This window comes from Capricornis sumatraensis, chromosome 6, assembly GCF_032405125.1.
Source record: "Capricornis sumatraensis isolate serow.1 chromosome 6, serow.2, whole genome shotgun sequence".
In the NCBI taxonomy this organism is placed as follows: domain Eukaryota; kingdom Metazoa; phylum Chordata; class Mammalia; order Artiodactyla; family Bovidae; genus Capricornis; species Capricornis sumatraensis.
In genome coordinates, this window is record NC_091074.1 from 64897632 (window position 1) to 64910975 (window position 13344).

Below are 13344 nucleotides of genomic sequence, written 5' to 3' on the forward strand. Positions count from 1 at the left end.
TTCATGGGGTTGCAAAAATTTGGACATGACTGAGCGACTGAACTGAACGGAACTGAATGTTTGCCCTAAGTAATAGAAAATCCATCTCAGTGGTTTATTTTCTCTTGTGTAAATGCTCCTACAGAAGTATTTGGCAGAGGCAAAAATTTACCAGCTAAGATACCAAGGATATCTTAGCTAAAGGCAAAGGAGAAAAGGAAAATATGCCCATTTGAATGCAGAGTTTACCAACGAATAGCAAAGAGAGATAAGAAAGCAATCCTCAGTGATCAATGCAAAGAAATAGAGGAAAACAATACAATGGGAAAGACTTGAGATCTCTTAAAGAAAATTAGAGATACAACGGGAACATTTCATACAATGATAGCACAATAAAGGACAAAATGGTATTGACCTAACAGAAGCAGAAGATATTAAGAAGAGGTGGCAAGAATACACAGAAGAACTATACAAAATAGATTGTCATGACCTGGATAACCATGATGGTGTGATCACCCACCTAGAGCCAGACATCCTGGAATGTGAAGTCAAGTGGACCTTAGGAAGCATCACTATGAACAAAGCTAGTGGAGGTGATGAAATTCCAGTTTAGCTATTTCAAATCCTAAAAGATGATGCTGTGAAAGTACTGAACTCAATATGCCAGCAAATTTGGAAAAGTCAGCAGTAGCCACAGGACTGGAAAAGGTCATTCCAGTCCCAAAGAAAGGCAAAGCCAAAGAATACCGCACAACTGAACTTATCTCACATGCTAGCAAAGTAATGCTGAAAATTCTCCAAGCGAGGCTTCAAAAGTATGTGAACCATGAACTTCCAGATGTTCCAGGTGAATTTAGAAAAGGTAGAGGAGCCAGAGATCAAATTGTCAACATCCGCTGGATCATCAAAAAAGCAAGAGAGTTCCAGAAAAACATCTATTTCTGCATTATCGACTATGCCAAAGCCTTTGACTGTGTGGATCACAACAAACTGGAAAATTCTGAATGAGATGGGAATACCATACAACCTGACCTGTCTCCTGAGACATCTGTATGCAGCTCAGGAAGCAACAGTTACACCTGGATATAGAACTGGTTCCAAACTGGGAAAGGAGTACATCAAGGCTGAATATTGAGACACTGCTCATTTAACTTATATGTAGAATTGGTGGGAGAAATATCAATAATCTCAGATATGCAGATGACACCACCCTTATAGCAGAAAGCAAAGAAGAACTAAAGAGCCTCTTGATGAAAGTGAAAAAGAAAAGTGGAAAAAGCTGGCTTTAAAACTCAACATTCAGAAAACTAAGATCATGGCATCTGGTCCCATCACTTCATGGCAAATAGATGGGGAAACAATGGAAACAGTGACAGACTTAATTTTTTGTGCTCCAAAATCACTGTAGCCATGAAAATTAACAGCTGCTTGCTCCTTGGAAGAAAAGCTATCACCAAACTTGATAACATATTATAAAGGAGAGACATTACTTTGCCAACAAAGGTCTGCCTAGTCAAATCTATGGTTTTTCCAGAGTCATGTATGGATATGAGAGTTGGACTATAAAGAAAGTTGAGCACCGAAGAATTGCTGCTTTTGAACTATGTTGTTGGAAAAGACTCTTGAGAGTCCCTTGGACTGCAAGGAGTTCCAGTCAGTCAATCCTAAAGGGAATCAGTCCTGCATATTCATTGGAAGAACTGATGCTGAAGCTGAAATACCAATACTCTGGCCCCCTGATGCAAAGAACTGATTCATTGGAAAAGACCCTGATGCTGGGGAAGATTGAAGGCAGGAGGAAAAGGAGATGACAGAGGATGAGCTAGCTGGCATCATAGACTGGATGGACATGAGTTTGAGCAAGCTTCAGGAGTTGGTGATGGACAGGGAAGCCTGGAGTGCTGTATTCCATGGGGTTGCAAAGAGTCGGACGCAATTGAGCGACTGAACTGATATCAGGGATAATGTCTGAGAGATCCACTTTTACCTTCACTGCAATGTCACAAGATGTTACCCCAGCTCCAAACATCAGTCACAATCAGGGCATAAGAAAGGGAAGAACATATGATATCTATTTCTATCTTTTTATCAGAATGCAAAAATTGTTCCAGAAGTTCCCCGATACTTCTTTACATGTCATTGGCCTGAACTGTCACATTATCACATCTCACTATACAAAGGTAGAGAAAATGAGTAATTAGTTTTTCCAGCCTTTAAGGTGGAAGATAACAAATGTAACAGGGGCAGATAAGAAAAGTTATGACCAACCTAGATAGCATGTTAAAAAGCAGAGATATTACTTTACCAACAAATATCCATCTAGTCAAAGCTGTGGTTTTTCCAGTAGCTGTGTACAGATGTGAGAGCTGGACTATAAAGAAAGCTGAGTGCCGAAGAATTGATGCTTTTGAACTGTGGTGTTGGAGAAGATTCTTGAGAGTCTCTTGGAGTCCCAACCAGTCCATCCTAAAGGAAATCAGTCCTGAATATTCATTGGAAGGACTGATGCTGAAGCTGAAACTTCAATACTTTGGCCATCTGATGTGAAGAACCAACACAGTGGAAAAGACCCTGATGCTGGGAAAGACTGAAGGCAGGAGGAGAAGGGGATAACAGAGGTGAGATGGTTGGATGGCACCACCAACATAATGGACATGAGTTTGAGTAAACTCTGGGAGTTGGTGATGGACAGGGAGGCTTGGCATGCTGTAGTTCATGGGGTTGCAAAGAGTTGGACACAACTGAGCGACTGAACTGAACTGAATGCCTATTGGAACAGCTAACCATTAGTGTCAACATAATATGAACAGTGATGCTTGCCAGGGGCTCTGAAATGAAGTCAGTTTTATGTCTTTCATTTTGGAAAGGATTTATTATAAATGTAGTTCTCTCATTGTGTCATTTCTTTTTAAATTTTTGTGTATTCTCACCTGTGTTTAATCTACAGCATGACTTCAACAACTATATAGCTCAGAGTGATACTTCTTTGGAAAAAAAATAGCTCATGAGGTGTATCACAGCTCTTCCTCATTTTGAGGATTTTTTTTAAAAATTCTACTCTGATTTCACATGTCTGTCTAGGCCATTAATGTTACTGAATGCCTGACACATGCAAAGGCTAGTATCATTTTGAACGTAAAAAATTTTCCATCTTTGTATTTTCTTCTGGTTGTTTAGTCATATTGTTGGCTTTATAGAAGAACTTGGGATGTTCAGATTTGGATTCTTAAATCCTCCTAATACATGATGGAGGTTATTCAAAATGTGGTTTCCATTTTTATTTTCTGTTACTCTTGTTGTGATATTGTTACCACTTTCTTTTTCTCATTCCTTGAAACTTAGCCAAATAGAAGTGGAAGGTACTGCCTTACAAGTTTAGTTCAACTGTTTTGCCAGTTTTGATTTTCATTCAAACTGATGTGGGCTTCACAACAGATTTATTCCCTGCTTTTCATGAAAACTTAAAAGCATATCTGTTAAGATTTTTTTCCTTTCAACTTTGAAACATTCTATTAATAGAACAGTACTATATCACGATGTAATATTTATTGACTCTGTAGAGATATTGCTTTGAAGGAAAAATTTTGCTTTGGGTTAGCATTGGCAAAATGTGTTAAATGTGAGTGGATTTGTTTACAGTATTAACTATTTTAAACAACTCCATTTTTTAAAGTTTTCTGGGGTTTTTTTTGGTTAAAATATATATATACATATATATATTCTGCCATGTATGGCACTTAATAAAAATTGCATACACAAAGAATTTAGGTCAATATTTCCAGAAAAGACATAGTAAGAGAAATTAGCCCTTAAATTAAGAGCTAAATAAATCAAAGGTTGCTTAATAAATAAAAGGTTGCTTTCCATATAAGCATCTTTTACTTAACATTCATTTTCAATTTTTCCTCATGCTCCTTACACATGGATCACAAATTGGGGGAAGAACATACCAATAACAGACAACTCAGGCGAAAATGCTGAACATCACTTTTGTAACAAGGTTGCAGCCAGAATAATTAGTGCAGAATCTGCCTCTCGTTACAGATACAAGATGGGCCTTTTGCTCCATGAATGTACTGACTGCATCTCACGGCCAGGCTGGGCAAGCTCCCTGAACAGAGCTGGCAGTGGCGCTTATGCACTTGCTGTCTCAACTTGCTGTTCAGAATCAAGACTGCCAGACCACTGCTAAAATTGATTGGCGTTCACACTTCATTTGAGTGGGTTTGCATTTGGACGAGGTTTCATTTTCACCTTTCTTGCTATTTCCTGAGGCAAATGAGCAATTCTGTGAGGCTGGTGTGCTTTTCAATTCTTGGATTGTTCAGTTACCCACTGGCCCCCCAAGCTTTCTTTATAAAAGAAAGGTCTGCAAACTTGAAGGTAAAAGAATATTATACTCAATTCCTGCATTTTTCAAGATTTTTCTTCCCTTATTTTTTTTCTTTTTAACAGAGCTTAGGAGCTGTGTGAATGGTTGCTGACTGAGAACATTAGATATACAGCAAATTCATCATTTATCTACAGATCAAGGGTAAAATTAAACTGGAGGAAACGACCTTGTGACAGCATTGGGGAAGTATGAATCAGACTTAAAAGGGGAAAGAGTTGTTGACATACTGTTTCCCATATGATTCTTTTCACTGAGAGGGAACAACCTGTTTTCCTCTCAAGGAGCTGGCATTGGTCAAGTGCATTTTAGAGAAGTTACATTGAACTCAATTCATTCAAAGCTGTGAAGCATCTTTTAAACATTAACGTACAGTACTACTGATATTCATTTGATGTTTTTTTTGAAAGCTAAAATCCAGGTTTGTAATGCCAGACTGGATCAGAATTTGGAACCTCCTACACTAATCTTAGGCAATATAAACAACCAATATTTATACACACATATGGATACATATATGCATATGTACATGCATATACATAATTTTTTTTTCACAGAAAGAATCTAGGCAAAATGAGACTGCCCAAAAAAATTGACCTGAATTATTCAAATTGAAACAATTGTCTGGCACAAACTACCTTAACAACTAGTCAGTTCTATACTTTAGTTCTATAATGTTCTCCTCCAAAATCATATATGATCAAAAAAGTATGGCAAGCTCAATAGATTATGTCAATTATGAAACAAATCCAGACCTTATAATTACAGCAAAGACAGATTCTTTTGAAATAAGCCCCAGATCTCAGGAGCTTTCTGCACCTTCTTCCTTCTCCATGGCAATACTTTTCTTTTTTTCCACTCTTTATCTCCTTTGCTATTGGGTAGACCTTAAAATACCCTTCAAGAAAGGGCTCAAATGTCTCAGTGATTACTTCTTTGACTCTGCATCTACTCATTTAGTTAAAAAAGTAAATGTATTATGTATTACCTACGTAAGTAATGTTATATATACTAGAATATAAGATACCAAGGAGTAAGCAACTTAACTTGTTCTCTCCAGAACCTTAGGATATACTTGGATGATAGACTTTATCATTTGTAATATAGTTTAATCATCATTTCTGTCTTCATGAGAGATCTGCATTATCCAATATGGTAGCCACATGTGGTTCTTTAGCACTTGATATGTTACTAATCCAAACTGAGAAATGCCATAACCATAAATGTACTAACTACATTTTAAAGACTTAGAAAGTAAAAACAGAGCTACCTTACACTGTGAGCATCCTGACAATAAGAACCATACTTTACTAATTTCTATACTTAAATATAAATTGCATAAAGGATAAAGGTATTCAGTAAATGTATGTTAACTGAATGTATATTTCAAGAGACACCATTAATGTCCTAGAGCTAAGAACAAGATGCTAATCCATGGAGGCAAAAGTCACTTTAGGATTGAAACCCCTGATGTCCTTTTTGTTTTAATTTCTTAAGATATGACAGCTTGGGAACAATTTCAAAGATTTCTTCTTACAGATAATTTGATTTAGTAATTTCTACAGCCTATGTCTTCGTGTCTACAATCCTTCTCAGTTATTTGACCTGGCACATTCTACAGAGGTGATTTTCCTCTAATGCAGAGGGGATTGATGCTATCTTCTGACCCTTCAGCAGGATCACTAGCTAGGCTGAAATGAAAAAGGTGGCCATCAATAGCACCATGCTCCAGCAAATCTGCTCGTTTACCACCAGTATTCCACTTAGCTGTCTGGGAAGCCTCAGGAGATCCAAAATGCATTTTTCATGAGTTGCATAAAGGAGAGGAAAATCTCTAGGAAATCGATGTTGTTTTGGAACATCCAAGATTTAGGTAAGTTATTATCTCCTATGGGCTTCTAGAATCTAAGTTTAGCCTCTGAAGGCTCCAGAGTTTGGAATATTTTTGGTGAATGATAGAGGCATAAATGCTGTGCAATCTTATTTGCTGTGGTCCCAAAATAAATGATTGATAGAGTGCCATGCTATGCTCAGTCACGTCCAACTCTCTGCGACCCCACAGATTATAGCCCTCCAGGCTCCTCTGTTCATGGAATTTTCCAGGCAAGAATGCTGGAGTGTGTTGCCATTTCCTCCTCTGGTGGATCTTCCCTACCCAGGGATCAAACCTGAGTCTCCTGCATTGGCAGGTGGTTTGTTTGTTTTTTTTTTTAATCACTGTGTCACCTTTGGTGAAGGGTAGAGGCATAAAGGCTGTGACAACCTTATTTGCTGTGATCCCAAAATAAATAGTTGATAGAATAAAGGATACTAAAGAAATATGTCAACTAAATGCAGCATAGAATCTGGTTTAGATCCCGAATCAATGAACGTATTTCTGGAACAACTGACAAAATTTGATTAAAGTATATAAAACAATATCATAGTAATGTTAATTTAATAATTTTCATAAATATACTATAGTTATGTCTATTCATTAGCAGTCATATTACTCCCATGTTCTAGCTACTATAAATAATGCTGCAATGAACATTGGGGTACATGTATCTCTTTTAGTTGTGGTTTCCTCAGGGTATATGCCCAGTAGCGGGACTACTGGGCTGTATGGTAGTTTTATTGTAGTTTTTTAAAGAGTCTCCATACTCTTCTCTATAATGGTTGTATCAGTTTGCATTCCCCCCAACAGTGTAAGAGGGTTCCCTTTTCACCATACCCTCTCCAGCGTTTATTGTTTGTAGACTTTTTGATGATGGCCATTCTAATCAGTGTGAGATGATACCTCGTTGTAGTTTTGATTTGCATTTCTCTAATAATGAGTGATGTTGAGCATCTTTTGCGTGTTTATTAGCTATCTGTATGTCTTCTTTGGAGAAATGTCTGTTTACATCTTCTGGCCACTTTTTTATTGGGTTCTTTGTGTTTCTGGTATTGAGCTGCATGCTGCTGCTGCTGCTGCTGCTACTGCTGCTAAGTCGCTTCAGTCATGTCCAACTCTGTGCAGCCCCATAGATGGCAGCCCACCAGGCTCCACCATCCCTGGGATTCTCCAGGCAAAAACACTGGAGTGGGTTGCCATTTCCTTCTCCCATGTGTGAAAGTGAAGTTGCTCAGTCATGTCTGACTCGTAGAGACCCCATGGACTTCAGCCTACCAGGCTCCTCCATCCAAGGGATTTTCTAGGCAAGAGTAATGGAGTGGGGTGCCATTGCCTTCTCCATGAGCTGCATGAGCTGCTTGTATATTTTGGATATTAATTCTTTGTCAGTTGTTTCACTTACTATTATTTCCTCCCACTCTGAGGGTTGTCTTTTCACCTTGTTTTTAGTTCCCTTCATTGTGCAAAAGTTTTTAAGTTTAATTAGGTCCCATTTGTTTATTTTTGGTTTTATTTCCATTACTCCTAGAGGTGGGTCATAGAGGATCTTGCTTTGATTTATGTCAGAGAGTGTTCTGCCTATGTTTCCCTCTAAGAGTTTTATAGTTTTTGGTCTTACATTTAGGTCTTTAATCCAATTTGAGTTTATTTTTCTGTATTGGTGTTAGGGAGTGTTCTAATTTCGTTCTTTTATACATAGTTGACCAGTTTTCCCAGCACCACTTATTGAAGAGACCACCTTTTTTCCACTGTATATTCCTGCCTCCTTTATCAAAGGTAAGGTGCTCTTAGGGATGTGGATTTATCACTGGGCTTTCTATCTTGTTCCATTGGTCTATGTTTCTGTTTTTGTGCTAGTACCACACTGTCTTGATGACTGTAGCTTTGTAGTATAGTCTGAAGTCAGGAAGGTTGATTCCTCCAGTTCTATTCTTCTTTCTTAAGATTGCTTTGGCTATTCAGGGTCTTTTCTGTTTCCATACAAATTGTGAAATAATTTACTCTAGTTCTGTGAAAAATACCGTTGGTAGTTTGATAGGAATTGCACTGAATCTAGGTGTTCAGCTGAGTCTAGATGTTCTGGAACCAGATGAATGGGTAAGGACATGGAAGTACGTATATATATACACAATGGACTATTACTTGACTATCAAAAGGAACACTTTTGAGTCAGTTCTAATGAGGTGGATGAACCTAGAGCCTATTTCACAGAGTGAAGTAAGTCAGAAAGAGAAAGACAACTATCATATATGAATGTGTATATATGGAATCTAGAAAGATGGTGCCGATGATCCTAGGTGCAGGGCAGCTAAGGAGACACAGACATAAACCGACTTTGGACACCGTGGGAAAAGGAGAGGGTGGGATGATCCTAGAGAGTAGCCTTGAAACATATGCATTACCAGGTGTAAAATAAATACCCAGTGGGAGTTTGATGTATGACACAGGGAACCCAAAGCCAGTGCTCTGTGACAGCTTGGAGAGATGAGATGGTGAGGGAGGTGGGAGGGGAGTTCAAGAGGGAGGGGACACATGTATGCCTATGGCCATTTCATGCTGACGTACGACCGAGGCCACCACAATATTGAAAAGTAATTATCCTCCAGTTAAAGTAAGTGAATTTTAAGAATTGATATTACTCAATGTTTAAAAATAGAATTTGTATATTTTATAAAATTCAGAAGCTTTGACCATTTGAAGAAGTTTTCTGAACTTTTAAGTTCCATAATTATAAATATAACTATATAATATCTACAGTATATTCATATTGAATTTTCTGAACAACATAGGGTTCTGGTGACCAAGTAATATTTTCTATCAGTTACTCTGAATGATTAAAATATATTTATTCTGTTGGATGAAGTTTTTAGTTTATATTAAGATAAAGTTAAACCAAATATGTATGGATGTTTTATTATGTCTGCTCTCTGTATTGACTTAAAATATGCGCGTTCAGCCTAAATTATCTCTTTTAATCTACTTTTGAAAAAAATCAACTTACTCTCAGAATCCTGAGGGCATTTCACATTCCATGTTGTGTAAATTAACATTTATTCCTGACTTGGGCACTGGGAATTATTCACTGTTTTGAGGAACACAGTGAAATGATCCAGTTGAAGTTTTAAAAAGATATCTATGGTGACAGAGCAAAGCAAAGATAGCAAAGAGATGAGACTAGGAGTATTGTGAATGTATCTGCAGCAGATGATAGGGAGCATAACTAGACAATGGCAATAAGAACAAGGGGGTCCAGTTATAAAAGTCATTCCAGAAACAGTATATCATGAATGCCCACACTAAGGCTGAGAGAACTCATATTTACACACAGTTGCCAAGGCTGGTGACCTAGAAGGTGATGGACTTGAGAGAGCACACCCAACTAAGGAAGGGTATATAGAGAAGATATTTTTATATTACTTTATCACTGCCTATCATTTGGAAAATTCTTTTCTTTAATATATTCTCTTTAAGATTCATTTTCCATAAAAATTCACACAGGAGTCTATTATTGCTAATGTCTGAGGAATTTGCTTGTAGAAATTTGTGGCTCAACTAACAGAGCATTTCTAAGGAGTCAGGCTCATCCACATAGATCTATAAGGCTGAAATGTGTTCTGGAGACAGTACTTACCATGGGTCACTGTGCTTTTTAACTTCTCAGATTTTGCATGGGAAGTGCCATCCTCAGCTTTAGAATATTACCATGTAAAGGAAGGGACAGGTGATATTTTCCAAACAGTTCATAATTTATGTTTCTTTAAATATGGTATTACATGGTTGGAAAATTTCCTGAGAGACAAAAAAAGAAAAAGAAAAAGCAACTTATAAGAAAAGGAAAGAAAGACCAAAAGAAAGAATCAGCTGTTCCAATATAAGTCACATATAGAATAACCCAGAAAATAGCTGACTGAGTAACAGGCAGCTGTGAGAGTTTAAAATGCTAGTCACGATCAAAAGTCTTCATCAAAAGCTTACGGCAACCAGCCAATGTGTTCATAACGGATGTGCTAAAGGATCTCCAGCCAAGAGGCAGAAATGAATAAAGCGAAAATTACTGCTATTACCCTGAGCTGAGGATGACCGATGAGGCCAAGCCGACCAGTGAGATTTGGAAGTCAGCAAGCTGCAAGTGATGCCGGAGACCTGGTCTGCTCCTAGTCTCAGGGATCTGACCTCATTCATTGGCAGTAATCACTGCTAAAGGCCTGTCATCATCCACTTTTTATCACTGCAAGGGGACATGTGAGTGCCACAGCCATACCACAGCATTCCCTCCTTCATCAGTACCTGAAATCTGCTACTGTCCTGTGAAATCTGTTCTTTTAAGAGATTTGCTTTCCTCAATTTCTAAATTCCCTTTAGTGTGAGTTTCCCACCTTAGAAAAAAGGCCTTGTGCTTGATGTGAAGTGCCGACTCATTGGAAAAGATCCTGATGCTGCGAAAGTCTGAAGGCAAAAGGGAAAGAAGGTGATAGAGGGTGAGATGGTTAGATAACATCACCGACTCAATGGACATGAATTTGAGAAAACTCTGGAAGATAGTGAAGGACAGGGAAACCTGGCATGCTGCAGTCCATGGGGTCGCAAAGAGTCAGACATGACTTAGTGACTGAACAACTTCATTAGCCAATTGATTTTAGTACTGCCTGAAGGCACACTTAATCTAAATTACCCTTGGCTTTAAACAACATGAAATCACCTCTTAATAGCTTAACCTTGCTAAACTCCTATTTGTATTTTAACTAATGATGTTGCGGGGGTTTTGCTGTTTATATTCAGTAAACAGTTTGCTATTTTCTCCAAAACCCTTCATCCTTTCATCACCTCCAACGCATATGCACATGAATGTGCACACACATAAACACACACACACACACACACACACACACACATTATCCAAATGGAAATGTTTTAGTACCATATGTTCTAAAATAGGTGAGTCTGATTTAGCAAATATGTGACTAAATCTAGGGTTTAAAGTAGGTGGTACTGAAGATAATGGATAATGCCAAGGATTCTAGGCCTAGGGATTAAAAGAGTAGTTTCAGCTTTAATTCTTCTGAAAATATATTCATTCTTGTTATGCAACCAGTGGCCATCTAGCCCTGCAAACGGTAACTAACTCAGGCACTGACTGGCTTTCATGAGCTACCGTATCATTCTCCACTAATCTTCCAGACAAAGGAGAAGCTGAACAAGTCCCAGTTCCAAATGTGTCTCTCCTTAACAACTCCTATCTTATCCAGGCCCCAAAGTGCCAAAGTCCTGCCATTAATAGGTCTGACCCTGGTAGCCCCTGTACAGATGAGAATCCAGCATGACCACAGGTGAGTACTCCTGACCCACGAACACTCTAAGCCAACAAGCAGTCTCCTGTGTCTGGACTGAAGCTAGTGCTCTGAGGCTCACTGGGCTGCCGCTACACTTGACCCCGACTGTGTGCAGCTGGTGTGTCTCACTAGCCCCATACCTGGGGCTCTGAGTCCAGATCTCCAACATGGCTCCCTCAAACTGAAGCTTAATCTCAATGACCTTGACTATTTCTGCAATGATTTCTCACAAGATTAGATCCTGCTTCTCAAATAAATTCATATCTCTGACACTGATCACTGCTATCACTGAAAAGTGCCACCAAGTCCTCTAGGATCAGCCACCTCAGAATAGTGGCTCTTGACCCTAGGCATGAATTGGAATCAGCTCAAGGTTCAACTCCATTCCCTCAGATTGAGAAACACTGCCTTAAATACCAAAGCCAGTCTGGGCCAATGTGCAGTTTTGCATATATGTGATTCTAGCATGGAAGCTGTTTCAAGCTTTCTAAAGAAGTGTTCAGGCTATAAATCATAAAGTAGTAAAATATATAATATTCTGGTTATCATCCTTGTGTAATTTATTGTCATGTTAATCATAGGATGATTAAATTACTGCTTTAACAGCTTCATGGCATTAGGGAATCTTCCTCCAACTCCGCTATTGGTCATCTCTGTCTGGTACCTTCCTGTTCTCCTGGCCCATCAGGTCTGCAGTCATGCCACCTGTTGGCACACCCAAAAAGACATATCCTAAACCACATGTTCATCCCATTTCACAACACAGTTCTTCCTTTCTTTCTACTCTCTTTGGTTTTTGACCTTGGGATTCTTTTTGACTCACTACTACTTATGGTTAGCCTCACTACCACAGCCACAGTTTTCTCCTTCGTCTGAATCCAACTTGCCCTCCAGGCGAAAGGCCTTCAACTGCCCTTATAAAACTATCCACTTAGATATGCATAGATTTACTTCTGAATTGCAGAGGGTATCTAGAATTTTTTGTCCTTATTTTTATGTAGATTAAGATACATATTGTAATAATATCTTTACAATAAAAAAACAGAAAAAAGTAACTTCCATTTTGGTAAAAAGGAAACTAAATAATATAATCTGCCTGTTTTCTGAAGTCAAACCATCAAATTTCTATAAGCAGAATCCTCACCAAGTTGTCCATGGTCTTCCTAATTGATGCCCATGTTTTCTCAAACCCTTTTGGTATCCCGTATTGTTGATAGTTTAGGATGTACTGAATGTTAGATCTTTCTTGTGATACAGTATTTATGTGTGGATTTAGCATGTCGGTATCAAAATCACTGCAGATGGTGACTGCAGCCATGAAATTAAAAGATGCTTGCTCCTTGAAAGAAAAGCTCTGACAAACCTAGACAGTGTATTAAAAAGCAGAGACATTACTTTGCTGACAAAGGTCCATATAGTCAAAGCTATGGTTTTACCAGTAGTCATGTACAGATGTAAGAGTTGGGCCATAAGGAAGGGTGAGTGCCAACGAATTGATGCTTTTGAACTGTGGTGTTGGATAAGACTCCTGAGAATCCCTTAGTCTGCGAGGAGATCAATCTTGAGTATTCATTGGAAGGACTTAGGCTGCAGCTCACGCTCTAATATTTTGGCCGCCTGATGGGAAGAGCTGACTCATTGGCAAATACCCTGATGCTGGGAAATATTAAAGGCAGGAGAAGAGGAAGGCAGAGGATGAAATGGTTGGATGGCATCACCAACTCAATGGACATGAGTTTGGGCAAGCTCTGGGAGATGATAACGGACAG